The 18,704-nt window shown below is 38.7% G+C and overlaps 1 protein-coding gene across 3 annotated transcripts in view; it reads left to right on the top strand.

Moving 5' to 3' along the window:
• TENM2 (teneurin transmembrane protein 2) overlaps positions 1-18,704 on the top strand; it is a 2,693,686-nt gene that overhangs the window by 1,669,911 nt on the left and 1,005,071 nt on the right. For all 3 annotated transcript variants that reach the window (XM_036224946.1, XM_036224945.1, XM_016151441.2), the window contains one exon: positions 2,351-2,466. The gene's annotated coding sequence lies outside the window, so the exon portion shown is untranslated. The remainder of the gene's footprint in view (positions 1-2,350; positions 2,467-18,704) is intronic.

The following is an 18,704-nucleotide window of genomic DNA, read 5'->3' as shown; positions in this document are numbered from 1 at the left end:
TGAAGCACGTTAACATTTTGCGTTGCCTACAATTATAGCTGTCTTATTATGGTCTTATTATTATAGAAAATGCTTAACTTCTCTTTTAAATAAATTTGTGATCTAGCCGAGGCAAGTATCTAACTCAAGTGTGGGCTCATTTGCAGGTCTAAAGATGAAGGACAGTGACTTGCCCACAGCTGCACAGCTATTTGGGGGGCGGGGGGGGCGGGGCAGGGGAGGCATGCACGCCCCACATGCTTCTACTGCCCAGGTTACTTTTATGACTTTGTGCTAGTTCTAATCTTAAAAGTAGTTTTTGGGTTCAACCCACTGGTGAATCTTCAAAATATTCTTGCAATTTAATTTAGTAATAAGAATGTTAAATTGTGGCTCTTAATAGCATTAAAAACTAATATTTAAGGGAGATTAAAGGATCAGAATTGTACAAGTGAGTAAACAGACTTGATTATAAGGACACCTAATTATTACAAGGTAGGGTATAATTAAGTGCTAAAGTGCGATATAAAGACAATAAAGGCTGCAGAGTTTCTAAGGAGGAAATCAAAGAACTATATTGCTTTGCTGGGCTCTGATTACCGAGTTGAAAACTTGAAAAAAAAAATAAATAAAACAAAATAAACACAAAGCAAGTTCACATGAGGTCTTATAATTCTGTCTGGTCTTGTCAATTTGTCTTTTAAAGACACATAATCTAGAAAAGACAGTTCTACACCTACCATCCCCTTATAATCAGATTATTAAGGTACCCTAATAAGCAAGATATCGGAGCGAGGAAAGCAGAAATTGCGATTCACATTTTTGTTAGCTTTCTGTGTGCTGGAAGCATTGTCTTTATTACTGTTTTGTGTGGCAGGTGTTTTGCCCCACTCCCATTTTTCAGACAAGAAGCCTGAGGCTCAGAGGGTGTGAGGACCTTCATATGACGTTTTACCTATTAGTGATAGAGATACAATTCAAATTCAGGTCTGCTGTGATTTGAATTCCATACTCTCCACTGCATCGTGACAAGCCCTCTTACTGTCTGGAAGACATGAGCACCCGATACTTATACCACGTTGCCAGGGATTGTTGTAGAGGGCTTTCAGAGTGGTCAGGGAAGATAGAGCCATCAGTCTGGAATTACTGTGAGAAGTGTGACAAAGCGTGTGGCAGCCAGCTGTGGCCATGCATGGGGACAGAAGGTGGGTTCAGCTCATCAGAGGATCTTACACCCTGCCTGGGAAACGCTGATGGGGGAAGGGTCCCTCTTCACATGTGAGACGGGAGGGGTACATTTAGTGCTCAAGATGAGAATGACTTGGGCAAAACTGGGAACTTAGAGCTATTCGATTTTAGTTTTCGTTACTCCTTTTCGCTTTGCATTAATACCAATCCCTTTACAAATTTAAGAAATCACCCTTGGCTTCCCTCACTGTCCCTGTCTGCTGGCCAGAGGAGAAGGGAATCTAATGACTAGCAAGTATCTTAGTGTGGATTCATTTAACATTTAGACTTTTTTTTTTTTTTGACAAGCATTGTTTGCATTTTTCTAAAGAGTTACTTATTAGAAGATGAACCCCAAACCTGTTGATGACATTCAGACATGTGGCATTGGAATGATGCTAACAATGACAATTAATGGCATGTATTGAGGGAGTACTATGTGTCAGGCACTGTACTATGTGCTTTAGATGGATTTTTTGTGTTTAATGTTTATAATATTTGTATGAAATAGGTGCTATTATATCACCATTTTTAGATAGCGAAAGCTTAGGTTAGTTACCCAAAGCAAGTTATGATGGTGTCAGTGGAACTTTCCTGAATTGTAATATACTCCTAAGTCCTATTGATAATGGCACTAACTAGCAAGTATTTGAATTTAAAAGTTGGCAAAGTAATGCTCAAATTGTACAGACAAGCAAGCCGTAAATTTTAAGATGAAGTAAATCATTTGTAAATGTGAAAAGCAAACTTAAAATGTGTATATTGCTAGAAAGATACATGTGAAGTATTTTCCCATTCTAATACTATGTATCTTAGTGTTTATGTTGTAAACAGCAATACATTTGAGGGATAACAAATGGGAATACTATTGTGTTAATTTTGTATCTTAATGGTAATTGTGTGCCATACTTGAAATGACTGAACTAATTAGTATGCTTTATACCGTATTTTACATTCCTCTATTGAAAGAAATTTTAAAGGGTAAGGTGTGCGATTTAGCTCATTTAGCTCCTAATCCCAACTTCCCTACATTTTGAAGATGTATGGTGTTTATTTGCATTTTTATTCTTTGTTGTTGTTGTTTTATGTGCTCATCTGAATCTTATCTATTTTCTCTCTCTTTTTTTTTTTTTCTTTTTAACAGTTACGCATTCAGCGTTTTATTGCCCGAGCAGGCTGGGGCTCGCCTTGTCGCTTGGCTTTGTTGTGGAGCACTCCTGGAAAGCTAACTGAGTTGTACATCGAAGAGCCACACTTTGGGTGAGTGGAATCAATGCTCCAGTTTTGCATTTCCCTCCTCCTCAAGTCTTTTTTGAATTATTGGCCAAAGCGCTTTCACATGGAACACAGAATAGGGCTTTCTCAGCTCTGATTGGAGAGCTGGCTTCCCCCACACACACCTCCCCATCCCCTGCTTTTTTCCTTATGGACAAAAGTAATTTGAACTGCCATTTTCTCTCTCTGAAATCTGCTATTGTTTCCTCCCCTCTCCCAACCCAGCCGAATAACTGTAATTCTTCAGTCGTGCATCTGCCTCTTTTCTACCTGGATGGATCTCCGTCCGATGCTCTTTTTTCATCCCCTGGCCTCTACAAATTATTTGACCATCACACTTTTTTTATTCGCTCTGTACACAGGGACATAAAAGGTGATGATCGTGATTAACTGGACCACATAGCTTCTCATCGTAGTGTGTAAAGACCTTTTGGGTAGCAAAGCTTGGTTCCCTTGATCTGTTTTTTCATGGTGTTAATCTACACAGGCAGAAAGCGAAAAGGAAGCCAGCAAGCCTTTCTCATGTGCCTACTAAAATCTTTCCTGCTTTTATTGCTCGTGAACTGGCATCCTCCGCATCCTTCCAGAGCATTTAGCACCATATATCAAATGTCTCCCTAAGTCTCTTTCTCATGCCTTTTACATTCATTTTCTCTGGTGTTTTGCTTTTAGAGCTTGCTTTTATGTTTCTACAGGTCAAATCGTACCAAGATGACTCACTTGCAGGTGGGACAATTAAAGGGTTTTATGAGGACAATTAATGCATTATATAATTTTTCTGATTTGGAGATGGGACATCTGACTTAGCTAAAATGACCACTACAGCATAATTTTAGTAATTTGAGTATGTATAGAGATTTTGTGGCCAGGGATAAAGTATGAGGGGAGATATAGTGGAGGCTTATAAGAGATTAGGTGGATGGATGAAAAAGGTATCTGGATTGATTTTTTTTTTTCTCTTCCTTTACTCTTGCTAACAGAAATTTTTCTGTCAAGAGGAGGCAATGAGTAGAGTAGAGCTTAGGTGGCTGAGAGAGGAATAATGGCTTCAAGGGCCAGGGAGATGATGTAAAGACCGTTGTGAAGGGGAGGGCATAACACAACAGTCAGACAGCCTGGTTGGAAAGCCCGTTTAGAAAGGACTTATGGGGCAGGTAATATGATGCCTGAAAACGGGAATCTCATGGAACCGTGGTGACAAAGTCAATGATGCAGTGAGGTGCTTATCCTGGTATCTGGACACATAGTGAGGAACACGCAAATGTTATCTGCCGTTCTAGCTCCATTTTGCTGGCAAAGAAACGAGTTCAGGCAGCTTATGTGAAACCTACCTGTCCGCCACAGCGAGTTTAGCACATTTTTCTTGCTGTCGCCCTATGCTTTCTTAGACGTGCGGTCCGAGTGGGGAGAATCTTTTATCAGAATAGTAGTGATTTCATTTTGGATTTGATCCACATCCAAAGGCATTCAATGTGACGATGCTCAGGACACCTTAACTTTCTCTGAAGCATAGTGATTCCTGGTGTCTTGGTGGTCACATCCAAATTGGGCCGTGCCAGGAAAGCTTGACTCCATTAGAAGAAATGTTTGACTTCAGTGTTGCTAGTGCACATATCGTGGTCTCCCAGAACTGTCCCCTGAGACCCCGATCTGTCTTGCAAGCTTGAGTCCATCACTGCTTTTCTTTTCTTAAGGAAATATCGCCACGTATTTAGGAAATCCATTATAAATGTAGAGTTGTCAATTTTGGAAGAAATAGGAGGGCGTATGGTGAAACAGACCTAAGATTCTGGCATATTCTATGCTAGCCCATCTGTCCTCTCCTAGAGCAAGTGACGGCTCCGAAAACTGCAGAGTTGGAGGAGGTGAGTTTGGTAGGGCAGGACCTAGGAGAAAGACGCCTGCCCTGGAGGATGCAGCCTGTGTATAGATTCCTAGTGGATTTTCCTGACCTTGTTAGACCCAACAATCATCCACTGTTTTTCCTGCTTCGTGCCCATCATCCTAATTGTATCATCTAATTTAATCTTCTGACTCAGTTTTCTGATATATAAGATGGGTCTTTGGTACTGGTGGTCAAGGAAACAGGCAGAAGATAATGAGGAGCAGTATGTCAATATGGGAAAAGAGAAAAGAAGACCGTTGCCTTGGGAACTTGCTTGAACGTAAAAGCAGAGCTCTATGATCCGCCTAACATATTGTCCTGAAAACTTAAGTTTTCTCAGTGTTCTCATTATGTTTTGTTGTCATTTGGTTAGGGCAGGACTTCGATAATTCACTATTACAACCAAATATGTTTTAAATTTTGGCTAAATAACAAGCCAGTCAATCAGGTAGGCAGGACTTGACTTATAGAAAGCTACTTTCAACTTTTAGAAGTCCTTTGTCCTGTCTGGCAATATATTTTATACTCTAGTGAACCTGTTTTCAAGAAATACCTACCTACTTAGAAAAGGGCTTTGCAAGCCTCCTGCCCTCTGCTGTCCGTTTAGAGTTTCATTTTTCAGCCCTAATAGAATAAATGACACGGGCTTTACCGGGCAAGAGGCTTTATAAACGTAAGTCAGTGTTTGCTCAGAATTTTAGTTTCCTCCCAGATCACCTCTGGTCTTTTCCTTGTTCACTTAGCTTATGCCTGAAGTTTTAAATGCGACTGTCCTTGCTCATAAGAGGCAAAAGTATATCCTGAGTTATACAACTTTTCCAGCCAGGGATCTATCTTAAACACATCCATGAGACTTCTTATGCTTAATTGGAAGTAGTGTATAATATGTTTTTTTTTCTTCCATGTTGTATTCATAGAAAACACATAGATTTCAATGTAGATTTTCATCTAGGGCAGTCACATCTGCTTTCAACCTGATTAGGATAAAATTCAAGATGCGATTCTGTCATCACTAAAAATGGCTATTTCCCCCTATTTAAACAATGAAGATAAAAGAGAAAGAAGCAATAAGATCTTGGGGGTGGGAGTTGAGGGGGGCAACCCTGATGCTTTTAAAGATTGCCTTTGGTCAGGACTAAACAGAATGAATGTTTGTTTTTTTTTTTTTAATTTTATTATTAAAATGAAACCTTATTTTAGGTAGACATGTGGGGGAAAAACAGACCTATGTGAAGGCTGTGTCTTTAGCACCACGCCCCTCAGTGAGTGATGTGTGGTTTTATTTCCCTGTCGTTAGACTACAGGTTGCCATTTCTCACTTCCCTTCCCATTTTAAAGAGTTCATAACAATTAGTGCTGAATATATAAGTGACCTAGTCTCTTTGAACCAGATTAACACATTTTTCCTCCTCTGGTTTAAAATCCACTTCTGTGTCAGGACTGGAATTATGAGCACTATATTGAAAGTCTGACACTGAGCTCTTCTTTCCTTTCCCACTTTGCCAGTGTAGAAACACCCTTTAATACTCAATAGCTAACCTTTAAGATGAGTGCATTTCGAGATTTTTTTTTTTCCTACACTACATGTCTGAGTTGCCTCTTAACATTGTGAGATTTATAGCGGGTTTTCTTTAAATGTTTCACATTCTCTCACATAAAGCCATGCAGTATTACATATTTAATTTTTTTTTGAAATATAAAGAATAAAATAGAACATATGTAACCAGAACTAATATAGGATAGATGGGCGTTTTAATATAACCATGTATGAAGGTTTTAAAAAGTAGAAAGGAGCAGTTATTAATATATACCAAGAACCACATTATTTTTTACTTATAAACATAAATTAGTTATTTAATCATAAAGACAAAGTCCTCTTTAATCCTGAAAACTGAGGGCTGGGAGGTTAATGTCTTGCTCATGTCTATACAGCTAAGGAGGGAGAAGAACCACATTTTTTAGTCCAATCTGTTAGTCCAGACACTGATTCACTGATTGAACTTTACTGGATACACACAAAAAAATGTAGGATCATTCTAGGGGAAGACATATTTTATTATGAAGAATTTGACCTGATAAACTATGATCTAGTAAAGTTACTAGTTTATAAATGCACAGTTGGACCCAAACCATGTTTCTGGAAAGTAGAATAAGTAAAAGTTATCTGCTTAGATAACTAAAGAATTCACTAATATTTGTGGAAAAGACTTTTAAGAATTTTTATTCATCTCATTTCCAAATAGGCTCTTTTCCTCCTCTTCCTTTTCCTTCTCCTCCTATTCTTTCTTCTTTCTTCCTTTTTCTTTTTCTTTTTTTTTTTTTCCTGATAAGAATTACTTCCCTCAAGTTTTCATTTTAGGAGATGGTTCTAGATTTTGAGAGACAACCAGATTAGAACACTGACATCTCAAAAGCACAGAGAAGGGATGTAAATTTTTCCAAGAAGGGATTTTTTTTTGTTGTTTTAATTCAAATATTTTATAGTACCTGTAAGCCTTCTGAAATGCATGGAAGAGGTTTTGAGATTGGTAAAAAGGATAGGTGAGCTTTGAAGTGTTTCTAGATCCATGTTGCTATCCTTGTAAAGACTTGATTTATATGACAAGCACAGTTGTTTTTAATTCCTCAAAGAATTGGGTTGTTTCCTGAGTGATATCTAGAAGCTGATCCAGTCATTCAACTGTGTTATCCTCAGTTTGCTCCTTTTTATCAAGGAGAAGATCTTCAACTAAGAAGTAAGTCAAAAGAGTCCTGTGTTCTAGATTTAGATCTGTGTTTCTTTGGAACGTTTTAGTAATTCTTTCCACACTGGCTTCAGAATGTTTCTCTTTTAGTCTGGGTCCGTAGTTTTTATTTTACCTGTGGGAGAGGCAATGAAAAAAGTTTCTGTCAGGCTCTGGACATCAGCTTCCAATTTGGCCAATTTTGACCATCAAGCTTCTTAAACAAACAAACAAACAAACAAACAAACACTTTTGAATACCTTCTCAAGAATCAGCCAGACTCAGGCCAAACAGTAAATATTTCTGGCAGTATTGAATAACTCCTTGGACTTGGATACAAGAGGGGTCCCAAAAATAGAGTGCAGAAGATACTACCCTCCCAAGATGGAGAGCCACTCCCAAAGATAACAAGAAAGACTCGGACGACCCCCTGAGTGCTGACAACACTCGGTAGGACCTGTGACTGGGGTTTAACCCACATTTCTATCTATCCATATGTTTGGGGCCCCCAAACTGACGATTACCAAGCTAAGCATCAGGACACATGATGAGATAAATGAGAGGAAAACAGCTAGGAGAGAAAGGGTTGAAAAATCAATGCTTTTGCCTGAAGATCTGAATTTGGAAAGAAATAGGCAATGAGAAATTTCCCCTTCCTTCCTCTGTCAACCAGGCTCCCCAGATAGAGATTTGCAAGAGCTGACTTTGGTAACAGTTCTCACCCTTTCACAGGCTCTGAAGTGCGTGGGCTGTTCTGGCAGGTCTCATCCTCCTTACCAGAAACTGTAGAGGCAGAAAAGTAATTTTCCCTCTACCCGTTATAGTGAGTGCCTGGCTGGGGGCACCTCATAAATGGATAAGCTTATCTAAGATGACTAAAAGTTCTCCACTGTGGCCACTGTAATTCAAGATTATCTTTGGTAAGGCTCACCTGCTCGTTCAGCCTTAAAACAAAATTTGACTCACCTGAATCTTCAGGTGGAACCTAGTTCAACCGCAGGCCGGGTCCGGTTTCCGAGTCGAAGCAAGTTCGACCACGGACACGGGCGGCTTTTGAAGTCGGACTCAGTCCAACACTGTTGGTTTCTGACTCAGTCCGGAAAAAGAAATGTTCAAGTAAAGTCAGAAAGCTAGTTCATAACGGAAACACTGTGGAGCTGGGGTCCAGGGTCCGAGAGGGACTAACCTACCACCTGCGGCGGCAGCGAGAAGGCAGCGAGCTCAAGAGGCTCAGCAGGTACCTCTGTCTGGTTGCTCGTTGCTCCTGGGGGCTGTTGGGGGTCTACTTCGGTTTCCTCTTCTGACATCAGAACTGTTAAAAGATTAACTGAGGCATATTAAATGATTTAAGAGTTCGCGTGAGCAAAAATCGATCGTAATCAGACAGCGCCAAAGCGAACGTGTTTAGAAGCGCTCCACTGACAGGGGTCTGGGAAGAGACTTTTATGAGAAAAGACAGAAGCAAACTAAGGAAATTATTGGGTGGCTCTAGCTTAAAGCCTACTTGACTGTTTGTGACTGGTCTCCTTAGCATTTTGATTTTGTAACCTTGAGGCATTTGCAGGCTTAGGTTTTGGTTTGCCGAGGTAGGCTGCCACAGCATTGGAGACGCATGAGTCTGATGGACCTCTTGTTTAATTAGTTTGACACTGGTTATCTTCCACACATGCAGTGTCTTTCTTCAGAAGTCATTTTTTTATAATTTGAGCAGAAGATAGAGAATCTAAAGTACCGGTGTTCTTTGTTGAGGATTAAGTCACATGTTTTTAAAAATACATAAAGTATAAGTTACCAGTTATGGCCTTCTAGGAAAATTATTAGAAGATTAAAAAAAATAATAATTTCCTTTGGCGTTAGTAAACATGTGGTATAAAAGTATATATAGCATGATCCTTGTGTACTTGGCTTTAAATTGTACCAAATAACATTAAGAAAAAGGTGAGAGAGCCATACAAGCATATGTTAATAGTGATTATTTCTGGGACGATAATGGGTCATTTGTATTTTCTTATTTATATTTTTTTCCTACATTTTTCTAACTGTTACTATGATTATATGTAACTTTTATAATTACAAAATAAGTAAGGGAGAAGATAAGTGAGCAGATACTAGAATGTGACATTCTTTTGGCCAAATCGAGAAGCTTGTCTTGAATGTTAAACCATCGCACTACTAAAACTGTGACTGTCTTATTTGTATGAGGATTTAATAGCCTCAAGAAGAAGATGGCATAGTTCAAAACAAGTATTGGGGACAGCCAACATGAAGAGGAAAAAATATCCTCAGAAAGCAAAAGACACTATATTTTTCTATTACTTAGATCAGAATTCACTTTCTTACCTTTCTCAGTTTACATAATTATTAATTTAGGGGGTTAAATAATATGTGGTAAAAAAAGAAGTCTGTAAGTCTGGCTTTCCAAAAGGTTCATTAGAAAATCAAGTTGGATCTTTTAAAAAAGTGAACTAAGTGATGTGAAGTTTAGAGGAAAGAGTTATCATCTGTGGGCAGAATGTCAAAGAGGCACCATCCAGGAAGGGAGGGCAGAGAGAGAGCCCGAGTAATGGCTAGGGGTTTGATAAGCACACTGCAGAATACTACCACCAGCTGCTTCCTGAGGGCCTGGTACATCCCAACTACTGTGCTGTGGTGTTACTGCAGCCACTTCAGGACGTTCACCACATGCTGTTCAGGAGTCGATGTCATTTCACAGATGAAAAAAGTGGGATTCAGACCTATTAAACAACACTCCTAAGGTTAAATAGGAAATGAATGACAGCAGAAGGATTCAAATACCATTCCCTCCCCCCTCCTCCTCTTCCTCTTCCTGTTCCTTCCTCTTCATGCCAGGCATATAATGTTATCTGCTATCTCTCAAATTTTAATTTTCTTCTGCAAAGTGGTGTTAAAGTGGCTTACTTAGTATTGCAAAGTAAGTGGCGAGGCTAGGAATGAGGTCTGTCTGACTTGCAGCTGAGTTTGGTTAGTGACTGCTCTTAAACTTGATAACTCTAAGAGCTCGAACACATTAGACATTTTAGGGCTGCAAGTTCCATGTGTAAAAGTGCTTTTCTCATAATCTGTTAGGAAGAATCAATCAGATATTATGTGCAAAAGTGCTTAAAACATGGCAGGGCATATAGCGAGACTATTATTTATTTCGTTATTTTAATTATTAGTGTTGCTATTATCACCAGCAGAAGCAACAGCATCATTCTTTTTACAGTAATTTCTATAGCGTTATTACCAAAAAAGCAAAATGAATATCGCCGATGTTACAGGAGAACACCGAATTGCTTGATAGAACAGTGAAACAGTGAAAAAACAGCGAGGAACTTATTTTCATTTCATATTTTCTTGATACATTCTTACTTGTAAAAGAGCATCTCAATTTGCATCTACTATGACTTTAACAACTCACTTAAACTTGATAATTTGTATTAGAAAAAGTAGCAGACTTGGGCTGGACTGGAGCTTTTATTGGCTAATAGTATCTAGTTTGAAATTAGGAACATTTTAAAAATCAAATTTATTTTTATAGCTACCTTCTATTCATGTTTAAGTCTCTTATAGTTAACTTCTAAAATAGTGTGTTTAAGAAACATAAATTTATCAAGATAAATAAAAATATTAAATCATGTTGATGGATGGTACGAGATGATGGCCATTGTGAAATGCAGTCAAGATTATACTGTAGGAAGCTGGCAAACAAAACAAAACAAAGCAGTGGACTGAGAAAACTTCCAGGAGGAAACACTGTGACCAGAATGGAGGGCTTACTTACAGAATTAGTGGAATATAAGGTTGGTAAAGCTCTCATTTTTTTCTCATTTCACCATAGAATGGTAAAGACATGGATCTGTGAGGCAGCTCTAGTCTCTAGAACCGCAACTTTCTTCTCATTGTGGAACCTCTTCCCTAAACCACAGCATTCGGTGAGGGCTATCAGTGGCCTCTTCTCCCTCCCTCCCTCTCTCTCTCCCTCCCTCCCTCTCCCTCTCCTCCCTCCCTCTCTCTCTCCCTCCCTCCCTCTCCCTTCCTCTCCCTTCCTCCCCTTTCTCTCTCCCTCTCTCTCTCTCTTATTAGTGTCAGGTATACGGTACATTGGTTAGACGTCTAGATAACTTATGAAGTGATCCCTCTGATTACTCTGGCACCCATCTGACGCTACCCAGCCATTTTAATACTATTAACTATATTCCCTATGCTGTCCTCCACGCCCCCATGACTTTTCATCTCTTCTTCATGTCTTCACCTTTTCCTTCAAATCCCCCAACCCCCTTCCTGCCGGCAGTCACCAGATCATCCTCTGTGTCTGTAAGTCTATTTTCATTTAGTTTTAGTTTTTTTTGTTGTTGTTCCTTAGATTCCACATATAAGTGAAATCATATGGTATTTATCTTTCTCTCTCTGATTTATTTCACTCAGTAAATAACCTCTAGCCTCATCCATGTCATTGCAAATGGTAGGATATTTTTTATGGTTGCATAATACTCTTTTGTATTGATGAACCATACTTCTTTATCCATCATCTGTTGATAAGCATTTAGGTTGCTTCCATATCTTGACTATTGTGACTAGCACTGTCGTGAACATGGTGGTGCATAGATCTTTACAAATTAGTGTTTTGGTTTTCTTTGAGTACTCAGAAGTGCAACTGCTGGGTCAAAAGGTAGTTCTACTTTTAATTTTTGGAGAACCTCCAGACTGTTTTCAGTAGTGGCTGTACCAGTTTGTAATTTCATCAGCAGTGTACAGGGTTACCTTGTCTCCATATCATCACCGACACCTGTTGTTTGGGCACTTCTCTTTATCATTTAAATTCAAGAAAGAAAAATCTTTTTAGAATAGCCCGTTTGAATCAGACTCTCCACCGTGTGAGTCTGATCTCCTGGAGGGCAGCCACTGAGTCTCCCTTCCTCATTACCAAGTCACCTGGGCCTAACCACTAGCTGGGGCCCTAATAGTTGCTCAGTATTTCATGAATGAGTTAGTGAATTCTCTCCACTGAGGGCCCTTCATTGAATTCGTTTTGTATTTGTGTGATCACACCTAAGAATTTTGATGGAATTGAAATATAGATAAAAACTTAATTAATTCAAAATGCAATAGATGTCTGACCTTCCACGAGGTCAGTAGTGGCACTGTAAAAGTGTTTCAGAGACCCACCAATGTCAGATGAAACATCGATAACACAAATAAAGATATTAAATTGGTTCAAGAAGCCCAAAGCACACATAGATGTCACTCCTGGACAACTATTAGGGACTTCAGGAGAGAAAAGGTTACTGACTACTGAGTTTTCTTAGAGCAACAGATAAGTTTTAATCGACAAGAGGTTTCGTGATTGCCAGCAGCATGGGCTGGAAAAGCATATGAGTAGGGAAACAGAGAACAAAGATCTTATGCTCTGGAAAAGTGACATTGCTATCTGAACAGGACAGGGAGACAAATACTTCTGTACTACTGTGTGCCTGTGTGTGTGTGTGTGTGTGTGTGAGAGAGAGAGAGAGAGAGAGAGAGAGAGAGAGAGAGAGAGAGAGAGAGAGAGAATGTTCCAAGTTGAGGTTGTCAAGGGAAATTCTTCCAGAAAAATTACCCGGAGATTCTAATGTATCCCCCTGGAGCTTCCTCTTTACATAAATCACATACAGAAGGTCATCAATTTAGATGAGGATGTGTGAAATTAGCCATTTATGGGATAATTCTGCTTTCAGTGTACTTCCTAATTCAACTATAAGAAACGATAGTGATATTTTTATTATTTTATCAGAAGAGATGCCACATCACAGCTTTCCAAAGTCATTGCACAGTGGTTTTAAGTTTCAACTGTTTTGTCAAACAGATTTCCTCTGCTTATGCTAAATAATATTTTGAAGGTGCATCTACATGCTACCCAGGATTTTGCCTTCACCCGTGAGCTGTGTCGTTGGGTTGCTTTGGAGGGCTATTTTAGTTCTTCATGTGTACAACACTGGTTGAGGCTTTTACCCAAAATGCAGATGTGCTTTTAGAGCAACTGTTGAAATTCAGTAGCAACAACAGAAGTAATAATTAATGTTGGAACTTATCCATAGCTAACGTATGGCAACCACATTCTTGTCATGGGCCAGCTCTGCTCAGGACTGAACACACATCATCATCTCATTTAATTCCTCCGTGAGACACTCCAGACTTATACCCTGAAATCTTCTGCTAATCGACCATCCTTACCTGAATTTTTTCTCAGATTTTATCTTCTGACTAACCTATACCCAGCAGTGAAATAGCAATTATTTCACAGTATACTTCAAGGTACCATTATTTTTAGTATAAAACCGAGAGACCCAGATTTGTTCGATCCATCCTGTCGATATCAGAACCCAAGCCGATATTACATATTATGAATGACAGCTTTCTAAGGTGATACCCACTCAATGACTACCTGGATCAGACATTCAAAGGAAAAAAAAAAAAAAGTATTACGCATACATTTTTATTTTATGAGACTTTTAGTCACGGCATCATCTATAACTTTTTTTTTTTTTTTTTAATGTAAGGGGCCTTGTAAATAATTTCCCTGACTCAAATATGATAGAAATATTTATTATCAAGTTTATCAATTCCAGATCATGAACTCCACATTGCTCTTTTGTATCCTTGAAGGCGACCTTAAGTGAGAAAGAAATTCCCCTGACCTTGGAGTGACTCCAAGAGACAATTTATAGGCAAGGCACAGCAGCATTCAAGAAAAGCTCAACATAAATTTGAATGTGCTCTGCAGAGGGGGCAGTTGTCACCATGGTGATTTTATTCTTTCCTACGCTGAGCACAAAATGAAAGGAGAGGAGTTTTCAAAGCAAAGTTGCCGAAATAGGTGAATCAAAAATCTGGATACCATCTCTAGCCATTGTTAGAAAGGTGGTGCTTAGTTTGAAGTTTGGAGCCTATATTTGGGATCATATCAAGATAATGATTATTAGATAGCCTGAGAGGACACCCCTCTTGTTAAAGTATTTGTAGATAATTAGAAAGTTATGTGATTATCAATATTCTGCTTGAAAGCATTATACTCACACTGGTCTTTCCTCAACTAACATTATTAAATATTTACTATTTCTTTGCAATGAACAAATTGCTTTACATGCATTATTTCACTTAATACCTTAAAAAAATGTATGGGGTAGATACTACAATCATTCTCATTTTAAAGATGCAGAACATAAGACAGAGGAAACAAAGGAAAGTTCTTTTGATTTTTGGTTTGGATCTGATTTTATTTTATTTTATTTTTTAAGAAAAATGATGAATCTTAAAAAAAAATCAGATTAAAAAGTCCCATCCTCGTGGAGCTTGCCTTCAAGTGGTTTGACAAGGTCACACAGCAAAGAAGTGGTAGATGTAAGTAGTCAAACCCAGGCTCAAATTCAAATACCCTATCGTAATGAACTAGAATCAGCATCAGAGCAGATGTAAATATGTGATGTTAGAAGCCCCATTTCAGATTGGCCAAACCTACTGATGGGATTTTTCCATGATGGAGGCAGAAATACTGCTGACATGAGTCAGGAGTACTCACAGCTGTCACTTCTTTTGTGCTCCACTATGAGACTTTCAGAGGGAAACTACCAAGGACATAACTTCTTTCCCATCACATGTTACCCAGAAGCCTCTCCGGACTTATGGCACTTCTCGTCAGCCACAACTGAGGAGAGATTCTTCCAGTTGGGAAGGGCCTTCTCTAAACTAAGTATATGAAGCAGAGATTTACCGAAACCAACCCTGGCTGCCATTGTGGTGACAGACGTCACAGCTAGACCTGCCTCAAACAATCCCGGATTGACTCTTTCGAATTCCGCATGTGCCAACAGACACTTTCAAACACCATATTTTTCTTGCTTGTGATCTCTTTCTTGCTTTTTGTGTGACCATCATCAGCTAGTTTTTTCCCCTGTACTTCTGATTTATGACTTTCAAAATTCTGACCAGATGAATATCTGGGTAAATTCTTAAAAGCATTTGGAAGTATTAACCCTCTTCCTCATGGTCAGAAAGTTATAGTGTTGTTCATCTCTTAACCAAAAATCAAAAGAACCTACCTTTGTTTCCTTTTCTTCTTTAAGAACTTTGGAGAATTCTTACCCAGTATCTTCATTTCCCTGAAGGAAATGTGTGTGAGCCAGCTGCTAAGTGCTGGAGTTTGCACGCACCTGTTTGTTTACTTTTAAAAATGTAATTGGGAATATGCCTGGAAGCATGAGTCTGTTTCTCTAGTGCACTATAAGCAGATTTAGGCACACGGTAGACAATCACATCCTTATATCGTACATCTATTGCATGCATAGTTAGTTCTCTAGTTGGCATTTTGCAAAGATATAATTATCAGAAATGTCTGGAACACAAAATTTAAATGGGGAGATGAGACACTGAAAGGTGACCAGGAACATTAATGAAAAAACAACATAATAATCATAACTCCTTATCAGAGACTACAAAGCTCTTTATCAGTGGCCTTTAATACTGTCTGCACTTTAATATCATCTAGGAAACCTTAACACACACACACACACACACACACACACACGTGCACACACACGGAGCCTGGATGCTACCTTTAGTGATTGTAATTTAATTGGTCTGGGCTGCACATATCCGTGTTTTGCAAAAGTTATTTGAGTAATATTATATATCTGGGCCAGGGAACCATAATGCCCACTTTTCCCACCTTACCTGCAGGCTCACGCCCCCCTTGCTCATATATTGCAGTCAACTGTCCTGTTTTCCGTTTGAGCATAGACAGTTCATTCCTTCTTTAGAATCTTTGTTATATCTGTTCCCCTCTAAAAAAGTGCTCCTTACTCGATCGTGGCATGGCCCTTATTTTCGTGCCAGTATGCTCAGCTCACATGTCATCTTGTTGGAAGCTACATGAGCAGGGCCTCTGGAGTTGTACAGTGCGTCAAGAGGGCATGAGAGCGCCCATCGACTGGGGTACTCTCCTCGGGACTATCAGCTCTCCCTCCAGTCTCTCTCAAATTGACCTGTTTTATTTTCTCCTTTTAAAATTACTATTTGAAACCAATCTGCTTATTGGTTTATTGGTTTGTTTTTTTTTAATCTCCTACCACTAAAAAAGGTTGGGCCAAAAGAATGGAGTTTTTCTCTGAATTGTTCAGTGCTGTATGTCTGGTACCTAGAATAGTCACTTGCATACAGTAGGTGTCCAATAAACATTTGCTAAATGACTGTTCCGTGGATGATACATGAACCTGAGAATCCCTGCTGTATGGCAGAAATATAAGGTAGCTGAAGTTCATCAGAAAATCCTAAGATCCAAGGTAAGGTTCTGAGTAGATTTCAAATAATGAGAGGGTGGCCTTTGACAAGTGGTCTGGAGGATGGTGTTTGCAAGAACATTATCTCTTAAGAGTTGGAGCCAGTCATGCTCAGAATGGAGCAAGCTAGTTAGCTTGACTGGGATGAGCAAATGATATTTAAAATTAATCCAATCTCCTGATATAATGAAATCGTCTGAAGTGAAAACAGTATTTGGAAAATAGATCACAATTGGTATCTAGTACAGATGCCTCTTATTTGCATATAACTACTCTGTAGAACAGACAATGACCCCAATTCTAATAAAAACTTTGAAAGCTATATCTTGATTTTCAAATAATAGCCTCATAATACAGAGAAGCAGCTAAAATAATAATAATAATAATAATAATAATAATAATAACAACAACAACGATAACGACTACCACACTGAATGCTTCCTTAGTGCTGGCCATCAGACCAAATACTTATATGTTCATTATATAGTTTTAACTTTCACAACAAACTCATGAGGTGACAAGGTTAATATGAACAGCTTACCATTAGCAAAAACTGAGACTTAGAAAAGTCAAACGATTGACTGAAATCTCACCCCACGTAAACACTTGAACTGAGATTTGAGCCCAGAATTCGCGGACTGCAGAGCTGCTGCATTCACCTGGAATGCTGCTTTGCCTGACCTGGACTCAGTTTCATCCAGCGTGACCCTGATGGTTGTATGCCTTCCATAGTGGTTGCGGCTCATTTAATTAGAATTTTAATAAAAAGTACAGAAAGTCTTCAAATTACAATTGTGTAAACTTTTTTAAGTCCATTACTTGAAGCTTGAAATATACTTTCACAAAGGAAGATTGTTATGAACAGTGCTCAGGTCCCCAGGGCACAGAAGCAAAATAGAGGGGGGAAAACATTCAATTTGGGGTGTTTTGCTTAAATTGAATGCTGGTGCCTAGTGATGGTTTAATTAGAACAAATTAAAAAGGTGTTTGGATGATTTTTTATAGATTCCAAAAGAGATTAGGTGATCTTTCAAAGCAGTAAGGTGGAGTGCCATTTTTTTATTATCATTATTACATGTGATTTCATTTCAAACTGGATTTTTTTTTCTTTTTGTGTGATATCATTCTTCTTAAAGCATCCTGCTATGAGGAGTGGGACGGTAGGAGGGTTTGAACAAAGTGTGCGTGTCCAACATATAGAAATCAGGTGTATTATACCAAGCATCAGAGGTTAAACACAGAAGAGGAGGGGTGAGCATAGAGATTTTAAAGAAAACGAAAAATGTCACTTGGGTTTGGCCCAGTTGCCAAGCTGTTCTTGGCTTGGATTTCTTCACTATTTTTCCAGAGTCTGGGGTACTGGCCAAGGGGCTGCAGGGGAGATCAGAGCTAGGTGAGGTGAGGGCATGAACCCTAAGAACTCGGCAGGCAAGGCCTGCCTGCAAAGCCTGGGTGTTTCTGACTCAGGGGAGGTTCTGCTTTCTCTTTAGTGATAGAGGATTGACAGATTAAATGAAAAGGTAATTCCTGTTAATTCAGGAACCAGTACAAAGAAAGTACCAGTTCCTGATAATCAGCTTCAATTGATACTGAGTGCATGGGTAGACCTATTTTTCTTTTCTTTTTTAATGACTTATCACTGTCCGAGAAGAACAGTAATAAACCATTTTAGTGTATTTCCTTTAAAAAGTGGAGCTACTGCTGGTTTGTTTTTTAAACAAATAGTTAATTCAAAACTAACAGAATTCTCCTTTTTTAAAAAAGATGGTACTTGCTTATTTACTTCATTTCAAAGGTTTTTTTTCTTTCTTTTTTTTTATTCAGTCTCCCTAGCAACAGAGACATCTGTCTCTATTCTCTTAGTCATTAAAGCCAAAGAAAGTAGCTGCTTCAAAAATAATAAAGGCAATTTCTATGAATTGGGTAACTGTTAATTGTTGCCAAGAAATCTTAGTGAGATAATGAGGCATACAGCAATTGACAAAGATCTTTTCATTGATGTATGAGCTTCCAGCTAGCCCGTGGTGGTTAGCTAATATATACAGTACCATCGATGAGGTATTGTGTGATCCACTATGTAACACAAATAGAGAAGTGATCTTTACTCTTTCTAATTTCTTTCAGAAGTATGCCTTGCTGTGATTTTTTTTTTTTTTTTTTTTCCTGATTGCTTAGTAACTAATCGTACCTCGGGATTCCAGGGACTATATTTGCCCATTACATTTCATGAAAGTAGAAAGGTTTGAAGCATTTACAATGGAGATCAATGCGACAAATAGCATAGTAGTTGGTGGTGGTTTT

This window comes from Rousettus aegyptiacus, unplaced genomic scaffold (genome assembly GCF_014176215.1).
Source record: "Rousettus aegyptiacus isolate mRouAeg1 unplaced genomic scaffold, mRouAeg1.p scaffold_m13_p_7, whole genome shotgun sequence".
NCBI classification, from domain to species: Eukaryota; Metazoa; Chordata; class Mammalia; order Chiroptera; family Pteropodidae; genus Rousettus; species Rousettus aegyptiacus.
The sequence above is the reverse complement of the archived record's forward strand: the minus strand, read 5'-3'. Positions and strand labels throughout refer to the sequence as shown.